A 25,016-nucleotide genomic window follows, 5' to 3' on the forward strand; every position below is an offset into this window, starting at 1 on the left:
CAGTTATATTGCTCACTGCTAAATCCCCCCTCCAATGTGTCGATGCTAGGGAGATGTTCTAAAGCACATTCACTGTACACCCAAAGAGAAAGCAAGACCCCTACAGGTGGGGATGGGCAAGCCCGTCAATTTTGATTTCTCTTTTTTTTTCTAGTCTTAAATTCAATTTGCCTTAATTCCACATCAATTTCTTACTTTTCATAGAATCATAGAATTGTAGCGTTGGAAGGGCCCAAAAGGTCCATTTGGGCCAAGCCGTTGCAATGCAGGAATCTTTTTTTGCCCAATGTCAGGCTCAAACCCAAGACCCTGAGATCAAGAGTTTCATGCGCTATTGGCTGAGCTATTCCCCCCCCCTTTTTTAAAAAAAAGGTTCACATGAATTTCCATGTGCATATTTTTCAGCATCTTGCATGCAAATGTGCTTCATTCCCCACTAATGCAATGCATTTTCTGTTTAGGTCATTTTGAATTGTGATTCAGTCATTCAATCCCCCAATTCCTCCATCCAAGTCATTTATAAAGACATTAAACAACAATGGACCCAGGACAGAACCCTGGAGCACCCCACTTGTCACTTTTTTCCAGGATGACGAGGAACCATTAATGAGTACTCTTTGGGTTTGGTCAGTCAACCAGCTACAAATCCACCTAACAACCCACATTTTACCAGCTTCCTCACAAGAATATCATGGGGGACTTTGTCAAAAGCCTTACTAATCCACCAAGCTTGTAATTCCATCAAAAAAAGAAAAAGAAAGAAAAGAAATCAGATTGGTCTGGCATGGCCTATTTTTGAGAAACCCATGCTGGGTCTTAGTAACCACAACATCCTTTTCTAAATGCTCACAGACCAACTATTGATTTATCTGTTATAGGACCTATCCTGGTATCAATGTCAAGCTCACCGGTCAGTAGTTACCTGGGTCTTCCTTTCCCCCCCTTTTGAAGATGGGGACAACATTTGCCTGCCTCCAGTGTGCAGGGACCTCACCTGTTCTCTGATAATTCTCAAAGCTAATAGACAAAGGCTCTGAAATTACATCCACAAGCTCCTTTAGTAACCTTGGATGCAGCTCATCAGCCCCTGGAGATTTGAATTCATTTAAAGTAGCTAGGTGTTCCCCGACTACCTCTTTTCCTATTTTGGGCTACAGCTCTGTCCTTACATCATTTATTCTATTATCACCAGGTTGGACACACTTTCATTTTGGGTGAAGACAGAGGCAAAGTAGGTGTTGACTAGTTCTGCCTTTTCTTTGTCACCCAATACCATTTCTCTGTCTTCTTCACACAGAGGACCTACCACTTGCTTGTTCTTCCTCCTACTTCAGACATAGCCAAGGAAACCTTTTTATTATTATTATTTTTTAACCTCTCTACAAGTTGGGAGAGGCCAACTTTTATCTTCTTCCTAGAAAGGTGTGTGTGGAAAATTCACCCCTGCTAAAGAGCAGAAGTGACAATTTCTGTTTGTGATGGTTTGTGATGGAGGCACAAATCAGATAGGTTTAAAATAAAATGTGAGCCAAATGATTTGCACTTCATCTCTGTTCACAGTTTTCTTTCTTTTTCTCCTATTTATTTTCTGTAAGCACATTAAAAGAGTGAATTTCAATACATCAAATAAGAAAACCTAAGACTCTAAGCATGGTTGAGTGAAGATATTGATACTGCTATCCTATACACCAGGCATAGCCAATGTGGTGTCCTCTAGATGTAGTTGGACTACAACTCCCACAAGCCCTTGCCAGCATGGCCACTGACCAGAGATCAAGGGAATTGGGAAGTAAGTCCAGTTGAACTCAGTGAGGCTGCTATCTGCATATATGTTAGGATTATTGTTGTTATTTTTTTAAGAAGGGCATTTCCTTTTAAGTGGCATGGGATGGGGGATAAATTTTATTCCATTCTCACTTAATGGCAAACCTAATTAATTCCTGCTTTCCTAAACAATACATAAACTGAAACATAGCCAGCCTCTGATATTTACACTTCCCTGAATTTCGCAATGCAGCTCTCCAGCCAAGTAATGTGCACAAAAATGCACATATTTCACTAATATTGATATTAGAAAAAATAACATTGAAAAATACAATTATATTAGGCAAAATTGCTTTGGAGAAATGTGCTTATGAAGCAAAAACTCCATGCAAATGTATTTATTATGAGAAATTTATGCTAAAATGCAAATTAATTTGTACAAGGACTTTTTATTTTTTTAAAAAATCACAAACTGATGTGGAAATGTGGACAATGGAACTTAAGATTGGAAAAAAATAAGAAACTGGAGAAACCTGAAATTAACGAAGTCACCCATCCCTAATGGTAACAGGGGAGCAAGAGGTTACTGTGTTCGTCCCCACTCACTTCTGCATTATACTATTCACAAGGGGAATGATTATGCCTGAAGTGGGCTTCTCTATTACTGAGTGGAAGAACAAATGGCTCACCTATGAAACATTGATCTTTTCCATAACAATTGTAAATAACACTATTCCACAGCTACCTATTTCAGAAGCATAATTTTTTCCTGCCCTTTAAGTGGTGAAATTGTCAGAGAACAGCAAGGTCACAATTCCCAGAGTCATTAAATGTGTGGCAGCTTGACGTGCTACATGCCCATTAATGATGACATTACTATTCAAAGGCAATTAAAGAAGTTAAAAATTATGAGCATACAAGTACCATCTCATAAAAGGTTTCTTTGAGGAGCCTGGTGTGTTGGAAAAAATCTTTAGAAAATGAAGGAATGTTGCATTGGTCTGATAAGCTGAATAGTGGGAATCATATATTTATGTAGAGTTGGAAGCGACCCCAAGTGTCATCTAGTCCAACCCCTTGCAATGCAGGACTCTCTACTGAAGCATTCCTGACAGTTGGCCACCCAGCCTCTGCTTAATGAAGGAGATTCCACCAACTTCCAGCTATTTCCATCAGAAAGTTCTTCTGGATGATTAGTTGGAATCTCCTTTCTTGTAACTTGAATCCATTGCTTCAGGTCAGGAGAAAACAAGCTTGCTCCATCTTCCATGTGAAAGCCCTTTAAATATTTGAAGACGGCTATCATATCTCGAAGCCACCAACATGAGTCTGACCAAACTGCAGGAGGCAGTGGAAGACAGGAGTGCCTGGCGTGCTCTGGTCCATGGGGTCATGAAGAGTCGGACACGACTAAACAGCAACAACAATCATATCTCCTCTCAGTCTCCTCTTATCCAGGTTAAACATACCCAACTACCTCAACCGTTCCTCATAAGGCTTGGTTTCCAGACCCTTGATCATCTTTGTTGCCCTCCTCTGCACATGTTTCAGCTTGTCAATGTCATTCTTAAATTGTGGCACTCAGAAGTGGACACAGTACTCCAGCTGTGGTCTGCCCAACGCAGAACAGAGTGGTACTATTACTTCCCTTGATCTGTTGTGTTTCTGTCCTAATTTTCAGTAAAGCTGGGAAGGGATGCAAAATTTCTCCTTTGGAAAATCTCAAGTGTTATGTAAAATTTCAATGTGTTTCTAGTCCTTAAGATAACACAGGAAGAGAAAAGGGAATTAAATTAGAAATATATTTGTGCTAAATGCTGGATAATTTCTTTGCCACTTGTCCAAATATTTATTTATTTAAAAAATATTTTTGTACTACTCATTAACAAAAACATGGTGCAGTGGGAGAGACCACTGTCTGGAACACAGAGAACCACTGCTAGTCCATGTAGATAATACTCAGCTAGGTGAACTCATGGTCTGACTTAGTATAAGGTATCTTACTATGTTCCTAACATAGCCATACCCACTCAGGATGGCACTTCCCAGTCTCAATATAATTTGGAGTTTGATATAGAGGACTCTGGTGCTATTACTACGGATTTTAAAGCCATTTTCTGTAGGCACACACTGCCATTATTTTCAAGCTTCTTCTTCCCCATAAGACACTGGCTACTCCCCATCTTGCCAAGTCAGCCATTTCCTCCCTGTTTAATTAACCTAGTAAGGCCAGAATGAAGAGCATCTTCACATCAATAAAAATCCATGAAGTGAAATTATTGGCAAGCCAGTATCTTTGCTGAATTCCTGGGCTCTGAACAGTGCTTACTGAACGAGATGCTGATGTCTTGTTCCAAATGCAAAACTGACTAGCCTTGTGGTGGACTCTGTACTGCTTAGGTCTAGTTCTCTCACTGCAATGGTGCGGCTGTGCCAGAGCTCTACAATTTCAGACTGAAGGTGCTCAGTAGGATGGGCAAATCAGATCATTTCAATTTCTCTCAGTTTCTCATTTTTCTAATCTCAAGTTCAGTTCTCCACATCAGTTTGCTCTTTGAAAAAAATCATCATGAAAATTAATCAGCTTTTGTACAAGTTTCTCCTACATGCTTTGCTATATGCAGTTTTGCCAATTATATGCATAGTTGCAAAGCCATTTTCTCTAATAACATATCTTTCTGTATGTTTCTCTTTCTCTTTCTCTCTTTCACAATTCTATGATTCTATGATTCTATCATTACTTGCTTGGAGAACTGCATTGCAAAATTCAGAAAAGTGTGAATTTTGAAGGATTGCTGTGTTTCAGTTTGTGTATTTCTTCAGATGCATAAACCAGGTAATCCACCTTTTAATGTGAACTAATTATTTAGGATTAAATCTTACTGAATTCAGTAGGAGTCACTTCTGCGCATAAATACAAAGAATGGTACTATTTATTCATTTTGTTTTTATTTATTAATGGGTGAGTAACCTGTCCCACCAGATGTCTCTCATTATGTATACACACACGTATAAACTATTTGATCAAAAAGTTTACCAACTGTTGTATAAGTAGAATTAAAAATGCATCCAGGAATTATAGTCCAATTAAAAGCAAAGATACATAGAACGATCAAAATTAAAAGAAGATAAAACCAATAAAACATTTAAAACATGAGCTGGGGTAGTTGTCAGTGGAGCAGGAGACTTTTAATCTGAGGATCATGAGTTCGAGCCCACTGGGTGAAAGATCCATCCATTGCAGGGAGTTGGATAGATGACTCTTGGTGTCCCTTCCAATTCTACAATTCTATAATGTATTTTTTCTATAATTTGGTTATATCCGTGTGCCACACATTTAAAGCACTTTCATGTCACATTAGTAGTCATGGCCTTCCTCAATGAATGCTGGGAACTGTATTATCTGTGTTGAGAGTTGCTAGGAGATGCCTCATATAGGTACCACCACCCTTAACAAGCCACAGCTCCCAGGATTATTGAGGGGAAACCATTGCTCTTAAAGTGATATAAAGTGTTTAAAGCTAAACCCCTAGCACAGTTATTATATGGGGCTCAGATCTGGACAGGCACTCACCTTGGATCTACAGAAGCTGTTCAGTCTAAGTTCCTAAGGCAATTCCCCCCTGTTCCATCCTGTGTTCCAAATGCTTCATTGCGCTTGGAGCCTAATCTCCCCTCTGTTGAATTACAGATTTGGCGTAGGACATTTAGTTATTGGCCTTGCCTAAATTTAAACCCCACTGGTCTACTACCCTTAGTATTGCAAGATTGTCACGAGAGCGCTTGGACTAAAATTGTCAACCAAAAGTTTTACTTTTCTGGTTTATCACCACAACAGTTATTAACGCTGGGCTTCAGTAAAGCAAATAATTTAATTAGACAGAGCCTATATGATATTGGGCAGCAGAATAATTTGGCCACGATAAGGAAATTGTGTCTGTGGTATGATTATTTTCCACCTAGCCATTTTGACACTTTGGCACCCTATTGGCAAAATTTAACAATTCCAAAATACAGACGCGCTTTCACTTATGCAAGACTGAATATTCTGCCTTTGGCTGTACTTGAGGGTTGATTTTTACAAAATCCCACTGGAAGAACAGTTATGTCCATGTGGAGATGGCAGTATTGAGTCAGTGGCTCATGTGCTTCTGGCTTGCATTTTATATGACAATTAAATATGCTATGAAATTATTTGATGGACTAACCTGGCAATGGCTAGTTACTATTATCTAAAGATCATGACAAAGTCCAGCTTAAATTTGGGCTGTCTGGTGAATTGTGAGAGAGATGAGGGAACCGTGACAGCGCAATAGGCCTTTTTGGCGTGATATAAGAATGAACCATTGCCTTTCTACAGCCATCAAATATTGAATGAAGCCTTCCTCGATTGTTAAAGCATTTGATTTACTTTTGTTCCTGTTGTTCTGCACATTTGATTGATTGCTGAATGATTGACAGCTGCTACTCTTTCTACCTGATTCATTTTTGTTTCCTGATCTTTTAAAAGACTTTATCATCAGATTTTATTTTTATTTTATTATTTATGATGGTGCATTGTTTTGGCATGGTTTATGCAGAAAAGTGACTCAGAAATAGTTGAAACTTGAAAAAAAAATGACCAATTTGTTTTTATTATTTTGTATTTTATAATTGATTAATTAAAAGGTTGTAAACTGCCTTGCATTCCGGCATGGGAGAAGGGCAGAATATAAATATATAAAATTTAAAAAATATAAAAATATAAATTTCTCTCAAAATACACATTTGAAATATACATTTGAAATACATTACAAATGTGTATTTTGAGAGAAATTTATACAAGGTCCCCACCCCACCCCACCCCGAGAGGATATATTAAAAAGAAATATTTCAGTATGAATGTTGGTGTTGCCTTCTTCACAGATTAAGGCAGGGATGGGACTGAATAGACTTATGCATAAACTCATGTGAAAGCAACTTGAACCCGAATACTCCTTACCAGATGCCAGCCCCCAAAACTCCAATTTGAAGCTTGGATTAACAGGCAAAAGCAAAGCTCACTGATGCCCATGTCCACCACTTTTACAGTTGCCTGTCTTGCTGTTTAAATACAGGCCATAAAGATGAAGGATGACTACACTATGAATTTTAATCAGAGCTCCTTGAAGATGACTTGTCAGAGTCATAAACCACAGCTGTAATGATAGCTGCATTTGAAAGGAAGGGAGTCTAACACTGTCAGGCTATGAGCTTCCTGTGAAGAGGCTATGCCATAACCACACATTTTCTACTTAATCTTATTGTTGTTCAGTTGTATACAGGTGAATATACAGAAACATGCCTTTTTTCAGTGAGCTTACATTTAGGTAATCTGTTTTGCTTTCAAAGAGTGAAAGCATGGTTACAACAGATTATTATTTAAGGATCTACATATATTTACATATTTACATATATGTAAATTAAGGTAAAGGGTAAGGGGATTCCTGGCCATTAGGTTAGGACAACTCTGGGGTTGCTGCATTCATTTCACTTTACTAGCAGCTTCCGGGTCATGTGGCCAGCATGACAGTCACTTCTGGCAAACCAGAGCAGCACACGGAAATGCCATTTACCTTCCCGCCGGAGCGGTACCTATTTATCTACTTGCACTTTGACATGCTTTTGAACTGCTAGGTTGGCAGGAACTGGGACCGAGCAACAGGAGCTCACCCCGTCACGGGGAATCGAACCACTGCCCTTCTGATCGGCAAGCCCTAGGCTCTGTGCTTTAACCCACAGTGCCACCCGCGTATATATGTAAATCAGTCAGCATTTCATTTCTTGGTAAGTTTAGTCTATATGTATGCATGCCACCCTTTCTGGTTAAAGGGTAGGGGAGCAAGATCCCTGTAGCTGTTACTTTTCTGGCTGCTGGATGAGGCCAGGCTGGTCTTCTCCTTTCTGTGATGATCTCCCTCTTGCAACCTCCCAGAAGCCTTGGTTCTGCTGGTGGCGGCAGAGAACAGACCATATTTGCCTTCTCCTCTCCAGTCCTAAGATTTTAATACAGTGGAAGGCAAGCAATTGTAAAGTACATGAAAGTATACAGAAAAAGCAGAATTGAGTATTTAATAATGTGTTAAGGATGCAGGTATGTGGGAAGGGGTACCTTGGCCAGTAAATGTTGATGCTATGAGTTTGTCCTCCATGAAATACTGAGCAATGTGCATAATGTAATCTGCAAGTGGTTTGATCGTGGCCACCAATGTGGTTCCTGAAGGTCCACATGTGCCCAGAAAGGCCTGTCTTGCTGCTCACAGGGCTCCTTTCCCTTGTTGAAATTACAATAATAGAATCACAGTCGGAAAGAACCCCCAAAGGTCATCCAGTCTAACCCCTTGCAATTCAGGAATGTCAGCTAAAGCTTCCATGACAGATGGCCATCCAACCTCTGTTTAAAAACCTCCAAGGAAGGAGAGTCCACCACTTCCCAAGGGAGTCCATTCCACTGTTGAACAGCTCTTACTCTTTACAGATTTTTCTGTATATTTAGTCTGAATCTCCTTTCTTGTAACTTGAAGCCATTGGCCCAAGCCCCACCCCATCTTCCATGTGATAGCCCTTGAGATATTTGAAGATGGCTCTCGTATCTCCTCTCAGCCTCCTCTTTTCCAGGCTAAACATACACAGCTCCTTCAAGCATTCCTCATAAAGCTTAGTTTCCAGACCCTTGATCATCTTGGTTGCCCTCCTCTGCACACATCCCAGCTTGTCAACATACTTCTTAAATTGCCGTGCCCAGAATTAGACACAGTATCCCCTCAATTCCTTCATCCAAGGAATATTTTTTTTGCCCAATGTGGGGCTCAAACCCATGACCCTGAGATCAAGAGTTTCATACCCTACTGGCTGAGCTATTCTCTCTCTCTCTCTCTCTCTCTCTCTCTCTCTCTCTCTCTCTCTCTCTCTCTCTCTCTCTCTCTCTCGGTTCACATGCATATCCATGTACATATTTTTCAACATTTTGCATGCAAATGTGCCTCATTTTCCACTAATACAACACATTTTCTGTTTAGGTCATTTTGAATTCTGATTCTGTCTTCTGCTGCATTAGCTACCCCTCCCAGTTTGGTGTCACCTGCAAATCTGATGAGCGTCCTCTCAATTCCTCCATCCAAATCATTTATAAAGACGTTGAACAACAACAAGCCCAGGAGAGAACCCTGCGGCACCCCACTTGTCACTTTTTTCCAGGACGATGAGGAACCATTAATGAGTACTCTTTGTGTTCAGTCATTCAACGAGCTACAAATCTACCTAACAGTTACCTCATTCAACCCACATTTTACCGGCTTCCTTGCAAGAATACTATGGGGGCCTTTGTCAAAAGCCTGGCTGAAATCATGATGCACTATGTCCACACCATTTCCCTGATCCACCAAGTGGATTGGTGAGAAATGAGAATGGTCGGGCATGACTTATTTTTGAGAAACCCATGTTGGGACTTAGTAACCACAGCATCCTTTTCTAAATCCTCACAGACTGACTACAGTCATACCTCTGGATACGAATGCTGTGGGTTGCGTACAACATGGGTTACAAACATGCCGAACCCGGAAGTTACGGAACGGGTTACTTCTTGGTTTGACGGTTCGTGCATGTGCAGAAGTGCCAAATCGTGACCCGCACATGTGCAGAAGCACTGACATAGGTTGCGTACTGCTCATGTTGTGAACGGGGCTCCGGAACGGATTCTGTTCACAACCAGAGGTACCACTGTACCGAATCATCTTTCAATAGTCAACAGAATAGGCTGCTGGGGTGTGATCCCCATGACAGTTCCTCTGCTTGGCAAAGGTGTCAATACGGCCTCTAGAGTAGAATACATAGAGACCACTGTCTGATCTCCCAAAGCCGAGTGTCTTCCTTGACTGAGAGAAAGGATCACATCAGACCTTACAATAGTCTGAATTGGGTGTTTCCAATGCCTTCTGATAAACCAAAACCCAAGGAAAAGCACATACGCATGTAAAAAAAACCACTCTAGAGATTGGATACCAACCAGAGAGGACTTCCTTGGCACTGCAGGAAGAGATTCTTAAGCTACAGAGAAACATTACTAAACTACAGGGCTGACCAAAGGGCCTTCCCTGATTTTAAGAAAAATAATAATATAATGATAATAATTTATTATTTATACCCCGCCCATCTGGCCGGGTTCCCCCAGCCACTCTGGGCGGAAAACAACGTAAGGTTGGGATTTCATCTAGGAAACAACATTATCCAGTGTGCCTGACTTTCTGTAATTAAGAAATGACAGTGCTTTGCACAAATACCGGCAAGTAACTTTTTTGTAGGGTGTAAGTGTGTAAGCAGGCAACATGGGGCAAGGGGATCTGGAAATGCAAGCTGTTTCCTCTTCCTGTGCAGGCATTGCAGCATGACCCTGGACCTGCCTGGGGTACTAAAAACTGCATACTTGATTCCTGCTACAGTGGCATAAATCATGGACTCGACCAAAGCCATTGATAATTGCCCTCGTTATCACATTTACAAGCGTGTGATGAGTCAGCTCTACCACAACTTTTAAAAGCATGATGCGGTAATGAAGTGTGCCTTAATGAAACTGCAAACACTTCCCAAAGCCCCGACTCGACAGCATAAAGTTTTAAAGATGCATCAAAGCTTTAGGAAGCAGATTACCAATCACAGCAGTGCCGTCATCCTTACAACAGTTTCCGCCACACAAATTAGAGCAAGCAGCCCTTGCACAGCAGGCAAAGGGAAGGGATATGATAAGGGCTGCCAGTATATTCATATATCATGGCTGGCACACTATTGTTCTGTCCTACTGTCTTTTGGGGATTGTTTTAAAGCCTTCTAGGCACATGACAGAACACAATGTCTGTCTAAGTCTCATGCAGGCCCCTGTCACATTGTCCATAGCAATGGCAGAGAGGCTGCCTTCTGAAAGACAGCTTACCCACCAGCGGCCAAACCTATTTTCTGCCTGCAGCTGCAGGGAGTTTGGAGTGTTTTCTCCATTCACACAGGGTGATGGTGAGGTTCAACAAGGGATGTGTAAATCTGTCAGTTTCAACTTCCCCCAGTTTATAATCTTTCCCCAATCTTAAATTTAGTTTGCCCACTTTCTGCATCAGTTTGCAATTAAAAAAACACAGGAAGACCTTACAAAAACGTTTCAGCATTTTAGTGCACATTTCTACTAATATACACACATTTTTGCAAAACCGCTTTCCCACAATACAATACATTTTGTATATTATATATGCAATCTTCCCCCTACTGTGCAGTTCCTGTCCCTTTCCATCAGAAATGGTTTTGTGTTTTAGTTTATTTTGAGGTTGGAGAAGGGGGATTAAGAACTCCATTAGAAAATTCAAATAAGTGCCAATTTTGAATTTCAGATTGTGTATTGTTTCAGAAAGTGTAAACTAGGTTGATTCACATTTAAAGGTGAACGGAACAAAATTTCTCCCTCATCCTGCTCAGCCTTACCTTGTATGAAGTAGAATGCCAGCCAGAATCCTCTGCAAATTTCTTCCACCTGATATCAACAGTTTCTAATATTTGCTGTACTAAATTGTCTGAGATTAATAGGACTAAGCTTGTTTTACATATCACATTATCACAGAAGCTGCTTGAGGACTGCCCACCTATCTTGGGGTAATTTAAGAGGTCAAAGTGCAGAGCCATAAAACACATGTGTTGTATCATTAACCCTTTGACATTAAAGCTGTGAACCATGAATTAAAGCACCAAAAAAAGCAGCTGGACGATGCATAACAAGGAGGAAAACAAATCAATAATAACATATAAAAATTAGACCATGTGATCACCTAAATATGTATTTCTAGATGTGTGCAACCTTATTCCACATATAATGAAGTTTTTATTGTGCTTGTTGTTGATCATTTTTTTCTACAGTGATGGAGGTTTTTCTTAAAAATAATAATAATAATAATACGCTCATCAACACTATTTCACTGCCTAACAAACAAAAGAAGAGATAGATGATAATGCCCTAATCCACAATCAACTCTGTCCCTGAAATCAATTCACTCATGCTAGAGATGCTTGAACAAACTTCAACTATTTGCAAAAGGGCAAATAGTGTACTTGGACAACTGTTATCCCTTGGGGGAAAGTGCTTGTGTTTGTTCAGCTCTGTGAGAAAGTCTTCAGGAAGAACAAGTGCAGTCAAACAGCAACCTGGGAATAGGATTACTGCAGAATCACTGATCATTACACAATGCACCTGTTCTGAAACATATGAAGCTATCTTATATAGGGTCAGACTGATGCACATAGATACCTATAAGCTCAGCTAACAAGCCAGGCTAGGCCTCCCTAATCTTGTAACAGGGGACTGAAGCCAGGCTAGGCCTCCCTAATCTTGTGGGGACTGAAGGTCCCTGCTTTCCCACAGTTGTTTAAGTCCCTCCTCCCACAGGTCCTTTCCAAGCGACCTGAGCCTGTTGCTGTGCATGTCTTTGCTCCTCCCTCTTCACACTTCTTCTAGTTATGGGAGACCAGGGGGAGGGAAGCTAGGTCACAACAGGAGGGGGAGACATCCTGGCTTCATCACCAGCCTGCCTCTTAGCCCCCCTGCTCTCCAGCCTCCATATCTGCCTCTGATTCTGGACTGCTCTGTCACAGCCTCTTCCTGCTTACTAAACCCTGTTACCTCTGCTGACACCACCTCCTCACAGTCTGCTCCCTTTTCTCCTGCTTACCACTCATCATCATCCCACCACCAGTCCCCAGGCTCTGAGCCTTCTTTCCTTGGGGATTGCCCAGCTGGTGCCTCCAATCATTCCTCAGCATCCAGCCAGTCCATGACAATGAAACAGGTTTCATTCCTATATCTATATATATATAAATGTAGGCATTGCACATGTGGAGGTCACAGCCTTTCTCCATAATTGCTGAACCATAATGTAACAAATTTGGCCACAATGTTCCATGCCCATCAGGGAGGCATAATTTCTCCCCCAAAAAACCATACCTTTCACACCTAAAATAATGATCAAACACAAAAAGTGGTGCCCAAATCAGACATCACCACCAGAAGCTTTGAAGACTCCAGCAGCATCCAATAGAAAGGCAGGTCGCACGCTGCTGCCTCCAAAGCTGTGCCGCCAGATGACATCACAAAATTCCACAGCAACCAACTGAAAACAGTCCTTTTGCAGCACAGCATTGCCAAGCATGGTAAAACAAACAGAATAGGGCCTTTCACAATGGGGGGGGGCACACGGATGAGGCACAACAAAGGGAGGGGGGAAACACATAGCCATGGGGGGGGGGAGGATCCTGAGTCAGCCAAAGCAGGGGGGGCAGGGAAAACTGAGTAGGGAAAACTGAGTAGGCCTCCCCATTGCCCAGTAGGCCACAGGCAAAAACAAACAGAATATGGGGCTTTCACAACGGGGGGGGGGGGTCACAGGGATGAGGCACAACAAAGGGAGGAGGAAGAGGAAACACATAGCCATGGGGAGGAAGGAATAACCCTGAGTCAGCCAAAGCAGTGGGGTGGGTGGGTTGGGACAGGGAAAACTGAGTAGGCTGCAACATTGCCCAGTAGGCCACAGGCAAAAACAAATAGAATATGGGCTTTCACAGGGTGGGGGAATCACAGGGATGAGGCACAACAATGGGGGAGGGGGCTCACAGGGATGAGGCACAACAAAGGGAGGGGGGACACATAGCCATGGGGGGAGGTAGGACCCTGAGTTAGCCAAAACAGTGGGGGGTGGAGACATTTTCAGGAACACACGTGGGTGGGGGAGTCTTATTTTTGAAACTTACAGTAGGGGAGTCAGGGTTGGGACAGGGCAGGTGAGGGGACTCTAAAGGGAGACTCTGAAGGTCCATTTAACAGAAAAGGGTCAATTTAACACAAAAACCCACAGCAACACGTGGCCGGGCCAGCTAGTGCATGTATAAAATCATAGAGGGAAAAACATGATTAGATTTGAACATAGGGTAGAGCAGGCATAGGCAAACTCTGGCCCTCCAGATGTTTGGGACTACAATTCCCATCATCCCTAGCTAACAGGACCAGTGGTCAGGGATGATGGGAATTGAAGTCCCAAACATCTGGAGGGCCAGAGTTTGCCTATGTCTGGGGTAGAGCCTTTTGAGAGAATGAATAGCTGCAATGATATTCTCTCCAGGACAACCTTTACAGTTTTGGGGTGGTTAAAAAAAGTCATCGCTTAATTCCCCATAGTGTGAGCGATTGGTGGGAAAATAGAAGCTATGAGAGATCCTCCTAGGTAAGATGCCTGCCACATTTCAAAGAAAAAGATCCAGTGTTTTTCTGCTGGCACTTTTGAAGTTGATTGGGAGGCAGGAAGATGAATAATTGATTGGCTTCTCTCCCTATGGTTTTCCTTGTAGCAGTAATTTGATGACATTACACATGTGCTCACAGGTGGGACTGTACACAGCAGCATGCAAAGCGTTCTATTATAAAGAGCAGAATAGGGTGAGCATTGGACTATTACTTCCCCTTCTGCATTTTTAGCACAGGCCTCCATCCTCTATCCAGTTTTCTCCCAAATGATTCTGGAATGATGTGAACTTTGCATCTCTAGGGCAGGATGATGTGAACCTCTAACCCTCCAGATACTGCCGGACTACAGTTTTCACCACTCCTGGCCATTGGTCATCCAGGCTAGTGCTAGAATCCAACAGCATCTGGGAGCCAAAAGTTTCCCTCTCCTTTTCTAAGGGGAGGGGGCTTGAACAGAGGGAGCTAACCTGTTGCCTTCCAGATGTTGTTGGGCCCTATGTTCCAAAGCAGAGATGACTAAGTTATGACCCTCCGAGTATTGTTGCGTATCAACAGAGGTCCAGGTTAAGCTTCAATAATCTACTTCTCTTTATTAGGAAGTGGATGGGCAATCCTATTTTGTTGCCTTTATTTCTCAAACACAATGTTAGTTCCCCCGAAATAAAGAAAGAAACAACTTTGTGAAAATTTGCTCAGTCTGATCAGACATAAATCAAACCATTGTTAATATAATTTAGAGAAAGAAGAAAGGTACTGCCCATTAATAAATCTACCCCAGGGGATACAAAAGATGGTCTTTCAGTAGAGATTTTTACGATACTACAGAACAAAAGAGATCCTTTCTTGTTGGATGCCATCGTGCCATGCTTGCCTCTCTCAAACCAATAACCTGAATGAAAACAACAACAGCCCTCTTTCTAATGCAGGATTCCTTATGGTTCGTTAAATGTGAGATGGGGTGTGTGGGGATAGAAACTAGGAGAAAGGCTGAGAAACCTAAATTATGTGGCTATAAATAGTCTCTGAGCAACAATGGATTCTACTGTTTAATATCTTCTTTCTCATGCTGTCAGGGAATGCATGGCTAAAATCAAAGCCTGACATTAGAATGTAAGAAGAACCTGCTGGATCAGACAAAAGGGCCATTGAGTCCAGCATCCTATTCTAACAGTGGCCTAACCAGATGCCCACAAGAGCTTGCAAACAGCTCTCCCCACTTTTGATGCTGCCGTAGACTGTGGAGGTAGAATATTGCCATTAGGGCTAGAAGCCATTGGTAGCCTTAGCCTCCATAATTTGCCTAATTCTCTTTTAAATCACAAGGAGGGCCTGCTGTGTGAGGGCAATGGCCCATCTAGCCCCGCATCCTGTTCTTACAATAGCCTGTGAGAAACTCGCAAGCAGGACCTGAGCAGAAATTGGACCTACTGTTGGTCTCGTCTGCACAATCTGCTGGAGCCTGTCTTTACATGCATGGGAGGTCCCTAACTCACCAAGGGTTTTAGACCTATTGGCTACCCTCACCTGGTTTAGCCATCCAGCTGTTCCTGGGGTGCGGCTGCTGTCACATGCTGACAGCTTCTAGGAGTCACAGGCAAGAGTTAAGTGCGGGATGGAGACCAAAGGTGGACAAACTTCCCCAGAAGGAGCACAACGTGCCCCCCCATCTCTCCTCTTGGGACTACTGCTCTCCGTCACCCCATACACCCATGTCTGATGTGCACACTCTTAAAAGGGAAAGGCATAATCTCTCACTGCACTGCTGCTGCTGCTCTCTCCTGTGACTCCTCTTCCAGTGTCAGACCTGTGTGAAATAGTACCTGAAGACTTGGCACAAACTTTTCAACTAAAGGAGCATAACTGCAAAACCACTGACAGCAGTCTGGCATGCAGCTTGTTCATGAAATGATATGCAAATTACATATTGTGTACAAAAGAAATAGGCCAGTGTGTAGCACTCTCCTCCGCTTCATGCTATGTTTCTGTTACAAACACTTAGTGGTGAATGGATAGTTTCATTGTAAATGAGGATAAGTGGAATCTCAGCAGCTAATTTCTAAAAAGAAGTAAGCATACTGGACTACTCTTGAAGCTCTTGAGACAGAAAGAACTCTCTCAAAGATTACCTTGAAGTGTCACACTGGGCATTTTCTGCTGCTAAAGGCTTTGATAGTCTTATGTTGCACAGTTCTGTGCTCGTGTTTGGGAGTCATCTCAATATTTAGAACCGATTCTGAAACTATAATCTTCCTCATTGAAATAATATCAGAATGAGTGAGTTTTCTTTTTGCTATTCCTTTATTGCTCCAACGGGTTCCCCCCGACATTTACTCCACTCTTCTGGTTTACTTGGGATAATTCCTCAAACTACTGCTGAAATTGGTATATGTTTATTTTCCTACAAATTTCAGTTCTTTCAGTTCATAAGAACAAAAGTGACCCACCTAGTCCAGTATCCTGGTCTCACAATGGCCAGCCCACAAGTAGGACTCTGCCCTGCCTGTGGTTTTCAGCAACTGGTATAAAGAAGCATACTGCCTCTGACAATGCTCACTTGCAACTTCTCCCTGCGTGGTACTGGTGCATGGGAGAGAGAAGGGAGAGGAGGGGGGACTGAGCTACAGCTGGCCAGAAGTAAAGCTGTTCAATAGACCACTGCCTGCCTGCCAATAATTTGTTTATTTATTATTTTATTTGTTTATTTAATTTATATACCACTCTTCATCAAAAGATCTCAGGGTGGTTCACAGAATAAAATACAAGATAAAACACAAGTAAATAGTTAAACCAAAAACAACAAAACAATAACACCCCCCTTCCCACAGAAGGCTGTAAGATATTAATCAGCCGAAGGCCTGGTTGAAGAGGAACAGTTTCACCTGGCACATAAAAATATATCATGAAGGTGCCAGGTGAGCCTCCCTGGGAAGAGCATGGGGAGCCACTGCAGAGAAGGCCCGTTCTCATGTTGCAACCCTCCAGACCTCACATGGAAGAGGCACAAAAGAAGGGTTTCAGATTATGATCACAGAGTTCGGGGTGGTTTCTATGGGGAGAGGCGGTCCAGGTATCTTGCTTGCTCCCAACTTGGGATGGACGGAAGGGCAATTTCAATTTTTATATTTCTTATCTTACCAGTCTTAAATTCGGTTCTCTCCTTTGCCACATGAGTTTGTGATATTTCCTTAAGTCCTCACAAAAAGTCAGCATTTTAGAGCACAATTATTGTATGCAGTATACTCATTTTGCAAACAGTTTCTCCTAACACAATATTACAAAGTTTTTGCTAAGATATGCATTTTTGTGCACCTCCCCCTAACTTTCTGCAGACCACTTTGAGTTCAAGTATTGCATTTCAAGATTCAGAGAAGAGCAAATTTCAAAGGATAGCTGTCTTTTGGTTTGTGCAGAGTTTTGGGAAATACATGTTGTTCCATGTTGAATTGTAGATTCAAAATGAATTTCTTTTCTGTGCCTCCTCTCCACCCGTGTGGGAGGAGTAAAGAGCCAGCCAAGGCTTCTGCAGTGTGCCAGACTGTTCCTTGTAAGACCAGTCTTCTTGCAAATCCTCGTTTATTCTGTGGGATTCATTTAACTGCCCGCTGGACCTTTAATAGCTGCTTAGATGACCGTTGCTTTATTTGGGACTTTTATATGTTCCTAAAATATATGTGTGAAGATACAAATATACTGAATTGGCAGTTGTTCAACAGCACAACCTGAATGGCAGGATGGAGTTAGCTCTTCAGATTCCAATTAGGAATGATTGAATTTGTCGATCCCAGCTCTTCAATTTCCAATCTTAAATTCAGATTGTCCCTTTTTTTGCATTGGCTTACCCCACCCCCTTTTAAATGTCCTCATGAAGACTAACCAGCATTGCTGATTCCTCCTAATGTACATTTTTTTCTATGCAATTCTGCTTAAGCTTGATATTTTTGTAAGCAATTCTAGATAATATAATGCACTTCTGCTTGTCATTTTCAGTAATATGTGTATTTTTGTATACACCTTTTTTTCTTCGCTGGAGAACTGCATTGCAAAATTCAGAGAAGTGCAGATTTTTATGGGTAGCTGTATTTTGCTTCATGCATTGTTTCAGAAAGTGCAAATTAAGTGAAACCAGCCCCCAAAACCTCCCCCATTCCTAACTGCAAACCTAGAATGCTTACACGTAAAACAAATGAGGCTTACTTCCAAGTAAATGTGTTTATGACTGGGTTGTTAATGGGCTTGGGAAATTCTAGGCACTGCAGAGATCTTGCCCTCACAGCCTGCACCATCACAACTATGCATTACAATGTGACTTAAAAACAGGAGGAAAGCTTGCCTTCATAAGCACCCTACAGCAACAGTGTGCAAGCGCATATCAAGCAAAATTAAATAATAAAAAGACCAAAAAAATAATAATTACATTTTGCCCTCTGGTGCCTTCCCCCCCTGTGGAACCTAAAGCACTTAGGAAACTTTAATGAATAAAAGTCCCATGCACTATTGATATTTGCTCCTGGATGTAGCAGCCATTGTAAGTCAAGTACCATGAGGCCGGGGGGGGGGGGAGGCAGCAAAGCCCACAGAAGAGGGGAAAAAAAGAGCACATTCTTTTATGAATCCTAGCAACTGCTGTGCATAGTTGCTGGAGACGAGAACTTGAGTAAATGCTTTTCTGTGTCCACGGTATCTATCTACATGAAATTTATCTTGTGATTGGGCAGGATAAGATACATTAATGGACACTGGTGAGATACCATTCTTGTCCTACATATATAACAAGGCTCAAATGTGATCTGAATGGTCCCCTAGTGTTTGAATTTATATTCTGCTTGAGGGCACTGGATATTGCATCCAGCCACAAAGAGCTGAAAACATTGCAATCACTGTTTATAAATCTTTGAGAAAAATGCATTTTCCTAACTGGTGCTATGGCAACAGGGAACCTAGTATTCTGCTATAGTGTAACATACAAGTGATTATTCTCTCCCCCACCTCCATTCCCCCCCCCCCTAGCATCTGAGTTGGTTCAATACAATATTAAGCCAATTATAGAGGGCATCTCAGATGGATTTCATATGCAAGGAAATATAATACTCAATGGACTTTAGGGAATTGCTTGTAAGGGACTGCCTTTAAGAGCAATTCATATTTGAAGGAGGGGAGAGATGATAGAGAATTCTGAGACTGATGCTCTTTCAAATCCAATAACCTCCCAATCTGAGAATGGTTCAAAAACCTAATCCTAAGGGCACATGTGTGTCATCATATATTCTGTGTAGATATCCTGGCAGGATTGACAAGAGGATGGGGATGATAGATGTGGAACTGGAACGTAGGGAGGGACACAGCGGGTTGAAAGGTGCGGACCCAGATCCAGGGAAGCAAAATAGCCTGCTTTGGTGACACCAGACATCCTTAGCACCATGTCCCATGGTGGACTGGCATGACTCCAGCACTGCCGCCCACCAGTGAAGAGCCCCCTGGGAGTTGCCTGGGACAGTGATCATACAGTGAGCTGGCCTCATCAACTTTACTTCAATCTCCAAGGACACAGAGGTGACTATTCCACCGTGTGCCAGTGTGAAAAGAATTGGGAAACCCAGCCTACTCAAAGGAGTGCCCATTTTCTTGCCCAGCCTGTGCCCACAAAAGGAGAGCTTCGGGGGCATACTAAGTGTTGGAATAACATTTTAGCTATGCACTTTGCCACACCGGTTAACCTGAATGCTTTGTTAACTTGTCTTGCATATCATACAGAGCTATTCATTGAAAGTTTTTGAAAAAACTTGTGTTGGGAGTTCAAGTGGAAGGGCCAGGACACTATGTAGCATCACAAAATGTTGCGCACATCGATGCTGCTATATACTAGAGATGGGTTCTCTCTCTCTCTCCCTCTCTCTCTCTCTCTCTCCCTCTCTCTCTCTCTCTCTCTCTCTCTCTCTCTCTCTCTCACACACACACACACACACACACACACACACAAATAAATCTCACAAACATTCTATGGCTTTTTAATGTGTTTGTAGGAGGGCGGTTATTGGTTTTGTTTTGTTTTATTATATGTACTGTCAGGGTTGTTGTGGCTACTCTTGAGTAATGACCCTCCACATCCTTGTCTTTCAGAAGCTTTTATTAGTGCACATTATTTACAGTGTAATGAGCTGGTTGTTTCATGACTGCTCACTCTGTCCCAGATTCCTGCACTGGCGATCGTCTCGTCTTGGACCAACATAAAAGCCTCGGAACTGTGAAGCGTCTCCCTTTTCTCCGCCTCCTCAGTTCCGGTGTGTGTGGGGGAATGGCCTGTGAACTTACTGACTCCTGTCCCCTCTTCCCCCCCCCTCTCTCCCTGCCTATGGAGCAAGGGCTCTTGGATGTTGCTAGAGGGCTGGCACTCCCTTTCCGTTTCCTGACTCTGCCCATCAGACTCTTCGCTCTCGCGGCTGCTCTGAGACAAGCTGCTCCTGGTGAGGGGAGGTGGTTCTCTATAAGCCCTCCCCCTTACATGTATTTTGCCTGCTCATTTTGTATTTTTATGTTGTGTACTGATCTTTGGATGAATTTGAAACAACAACAACACTGTTATGCCACTTCAACAGCCATTGCTTCACCAGAAGTCTACTGGGAACTATAGTTTTTTAATGAAGAGAGTTGTTTGGAGACCTCCATTCCCCTCACAGAGCTGCAATTCCCAGAGTTTCCTGAGGAAACCACTCTGGGAATAATAGCTCTGAGAAGGGAAAGGGGGTTCTCTTAACAATTTTCAGCACCCTTGCTTCAGTCCAACTTCATGCAAATCCAGGACTGTGATGTGGAATTACAAATTTTCCAGTGGGGCTGAATGATGATAGCCTTACATTTTTTACATTCAGTGGTACCCGGGTTAAGAACTTAATTTGTTCTGGAGGTCCGTTCTTAACCTGAAACTGTTCTTAACCTGAGGTACCACTTTAGCTAATGTGGCCTCCTGCTGCCATGCAATTTCTGTTCTCATCCTGAAGCAAAGTTCTTAACCCGAGGTACTATTTCTGGGTTAGCAGAGTCTGTAACCTAAAGCGTCTGTAACCTGAAGCGTTTGTAACCCAAGGTACCACTGTACTGTATATAGGAAGGTGTGTGTGTCAGAAGGAAAGGCAGTCTGGAAATAAAGAATAAATGCACATAAATCACATATATGAGAGTCCAAAAATATCTAGAAACATAACTGAAAGCACCACCATTTGCAAGAGGAATTAATGTGTTTGTGGATTACTGGATTTAGCCTTCAGAACTCTGCCCTGCATATGCAAAAGGGGTTACAAGTGTGCAATGCGATGGATCAGGATTGTTCTCAAACACTATTGTCTGGAAGGGGCTGATTTTTAGACTACCCTAAAGCCTCAAACTCATCAGGTGGCAAGTGCTATCAAAAGTGAGAGTGTAAATCATATGATCATCATTCACAACAGCTTTTGCAGAGCTGACTGCTGGGCTAGAGGTAATCAGAGCCAATCTGGTGCTTTCAGATGTTGTTGGACTGTCCTCATCAGACCCAGGCAGCAGGGCCAATGGTGAGGGATTACGGGAGTAGCAGTCCAACAGCATCTGGAGGGCACCGTGTTGGCTATTCCTGGTGTAGTCAATTATAAGACTGATGGGATGTATCCAATGATCTCTGCTCTTAGCACAAGAGTGAGTTTAAATGTTGCACAACAGAAGAATTTTAAACTGTTGTTGCATTGGACACAACCCTGTATGACTTTTGCGGTTTAGTTCAGATGACCATTTCATTTGTTTTAGCATCAGCAGTGACACACAAAGGGCATTTTAAAAACAGATTATCTTTGTCAGTATGTGTGCATAATTGTTTGCTTTTGTGAACACCATGGGTGGGGAAAATCTATGCCTCCCCCCCCCCCCGACAACAACATATAGAGTAATTTGAAATGCCTAGTGAGTCTTGCTTGTTGAATCAAGAACTGAATGTAAAAAGCTGTGAGCATGTTCCTGCTGGAAATTACCAGGAAAAAAACAATGTAGAACACTGCAAGCATGTTTTCTTTTTCTTTCATTAATTTTACAAGATACAAAATGAAATGGGGATACTTCTTAACAAGAATTTATCTGTAGTATTTAAATATGACTTTGCCCTGTGATCCAGATTGTCTTGTTTGCAGCTGCCAAGAACCAGTGGTACAGAAAGCTAAAATTACAAAGAAAACAGAACAAGTGGTTTCTGCACAATAATAAAATGTTCCCCATACAAATCAATTTACACCAGGCATGGGGTCCTTATTTGGACCACTTTCAACACTGTCTCTTTTATCATAATTTATTCTTGCATTGTAATTCTGTACTGACTTTGATGAAACTCTTCATAGCCTAGTAGTTTGACCAAAGACAGTTTTATTTTCTTGTGGAACTGGAAGAAGCTATTAATCAACCTTCCTCCAGCAGCAGCACCAGGCCTGCACTGTATTCATCTCTTGCAGCTTGTTTTTGCATTTCTGAAGGTTCACACCTCAAACTTCTGCCTCCATTCATTCACAACTTTAACACCAGTGGAGATGAACATAAGCATTTTAATGAGGTTTTCTTTTCTGACAACATCTGCTTCAAATGCTTTGTATGTATTTACTAGTTCAAAATATGTTTGCAAAACTGTTGCTGACACATAGACAAGAGTGTTTGTTTGAGCACTGACCCAAATACAGTTATTCTTAAGAAAAGTCCTGATGGATCAGACCAAAGTCATACCTGCCTAGCACAGCATTCTCTCCTCAGTAGCTAACCAGACACATTATGAGAAGACCACAAGCAGAACATGGGACAATAGACCTTTCCTACTTCTGATGTCCAGCAGCTGGTATTCTGATACTGAGAGGAACACTGCCCCTGGTCAGTAGCAGACCGTGGGGGGTGGGGTTTAAGGATAGTATCCTAACCAGTAAGTGAAGAGTATATTTTGGAAGGGACAAAGGTTTCCAAATGTTTTGGGATACTTACCATTTTGTAGGAGTGGTAACTTGGCTTTTGTTCTTTTTCGTCCACTAAAAATATCCAGGCAACAGCAATGAACTTCCTAGAACATTCACCATTCCTGCACACTCACACCCTGGGGAAAAACTGCCTTGAAATTATAGGCTGGGGTGTAGCTCAGTGGTAGAAAATCTGCCTTGCCTGCAGGAGGTCACAAGTGCAATTCCTGGCATCTCCAGGTAACAGCTGGGAGAGATTCTTGCCTGAAACACTGGAGAGCTACTGGCAGTCTAGATGGACCAACCATCTGACTCAGTATAAGGCAGCTTCGTATGATGCTATGTCCTGGCAGTATTTTTTAAAACAAGGATTCTGGGGAAGGAAAATGACAGTAAACTTTTTCAGCTCAGCACTTAAAATTCAGCCAAATGAGACATTTTCACATACAGTGGAGACTAGTGAGATCACATCATTTTTCACAACAAAGCACAGCAAACCAAACAAAACAGAGATGGTTTCCAAAGTGCAGATCTGCACTGGCTTCCATTGCATCTCATAACTCAGTTCAATATGCTTAACCCTTAATGGCCTAAACTAGAAATGGGGCACTCCAGGTGGTTTTGTACAACTCTCCTCCTTCCTAAACACTGGCCATATTGGCCTGAAGGGCCACAGGTTCCCCACCCCCGGCTTAGAGAGTTCCTCAGACAGTAAGAGCTTCCTTGATTCAACTCTGCTCACAAGGGCAAGGTTTGGACTCCCTTGGCCACTTGTGTCTTGGCTGCTTATCATAGCTTTGTTTGGGCCTCTTTCCCCCAAATCCAGCCCTGTGTATTTGTGTGTCCCCTGCCTCTTTGCCCTTTACTATAACACCCATTTCTCAGTGTGCTTCTTAACAATGGACTTAAACGAGAGACAATTACATCTAATAGTACAATAGACATCTAATATATTTAGAACTTAAAGATAACACTCTTATCCCATGAGTGAAATTGCAAATTACTATGTCTTAAATATGATGCACATCAATAAACTTCACCACCTGAGATCATACCACTTAGAACATTCAGGAAAATATTATTTCCAAGCCTCTTCTTTGCCACCACCACCCCCCCCCAATACTGAAAAAAACCCAATCATTTTCATAAGGATTATAAATATCATATCTTAAAATAGCTCTGCTCATCTTCTAAAGATGTTGTGTTATTCAGCACAATCACACCACTTACTGATGTGCAGAGAGGCTGCATGCAGAATGGAAAACTTTTTTTTTATTAAATCTGTCTTGCAAGAAATTGTGGTCCCCTAGCATAGCATTATTTGTTAATGCTGCATGGTCATGAATTCTCCATCCTGTTTGTGGTGCAGGGGCTGTGGGCCTATCCAAACATTTTTTGTGCAATAAATGTGCTAATGTGGAGAACTTGAAATTTGATGAAATTTAGAAGGGTGACACCCTCCAAGTGATCACTTTTTCTTGCTTTATCAATTCCATTTCCCCTGCTTTTGTGAAGGCACAAATGACATTAATGAAACTCCCATTAATACTGTTATCTCTCAGAAGCAAGACTGTCTCCTCAGCAGCAAGCTACTTCACTCATCCATATCCCATCCCATGAAGGCTGAATCTAATACTATGAGGGTCCTGTAGGAGAATCATATAATGCTGCTGGGGAGGACAACATGATGATAATTATTTTATGTATTGTTTAACAATATTTCTATGGCCATCAAACAACATATGCTCTTTAGGCAGCTCCCCATCTCTACCACCTAGCATTGAAAAGAATAAAAGGAATGCACTGGAGAAGCTGCCCTGCAAGGGCTGTTCCACAGGTCATATACCATGACAAAGACCCCCACTCCTTAGTAGCCACTTTTCTCCCTTTATTTGGAAGGACCTCTGATGGGGATGTTAAGGATCTGGTAGATATGCGCAGGATAACCAATGGATGTTGTTGTGGACAAGCTGAGTCACCTTGCCCTTTGCAAGATTCTGTGGCTAAGGAAAGAGCAA

The 25,016-nt window shown here is 42.1% G+C and overlaps 1 protein-coding gene across 1 annotated transcript in view; it reads right to left on the bottom strand.

Annotated features, from left to right (window-relative positions):
- LRRTM4 (leucine rich repeat transmembrane neuronal 4) overlaps positions 1-25,016 on the bottom strand; it is a 412,227-nt gene that overhangs the window by 251,310 nt on the left and 135,901 nt on the right. The window lies entirely within an intron of this gene.

The sequence above is a fragment of the Zootoca vivipara genome, chromosome 14 (genome assembly GCF_965207765.1).
Source record: "Zootoca vivipara chromosome 14, rZooViv2.hap1.1, whole genome shotgun sequence".
NCBI lineage: Eukaryota > Metazoa > Chordata > Lepidosauria > Squamata > Lacertidae > Zootoca > Zootoca vivipara.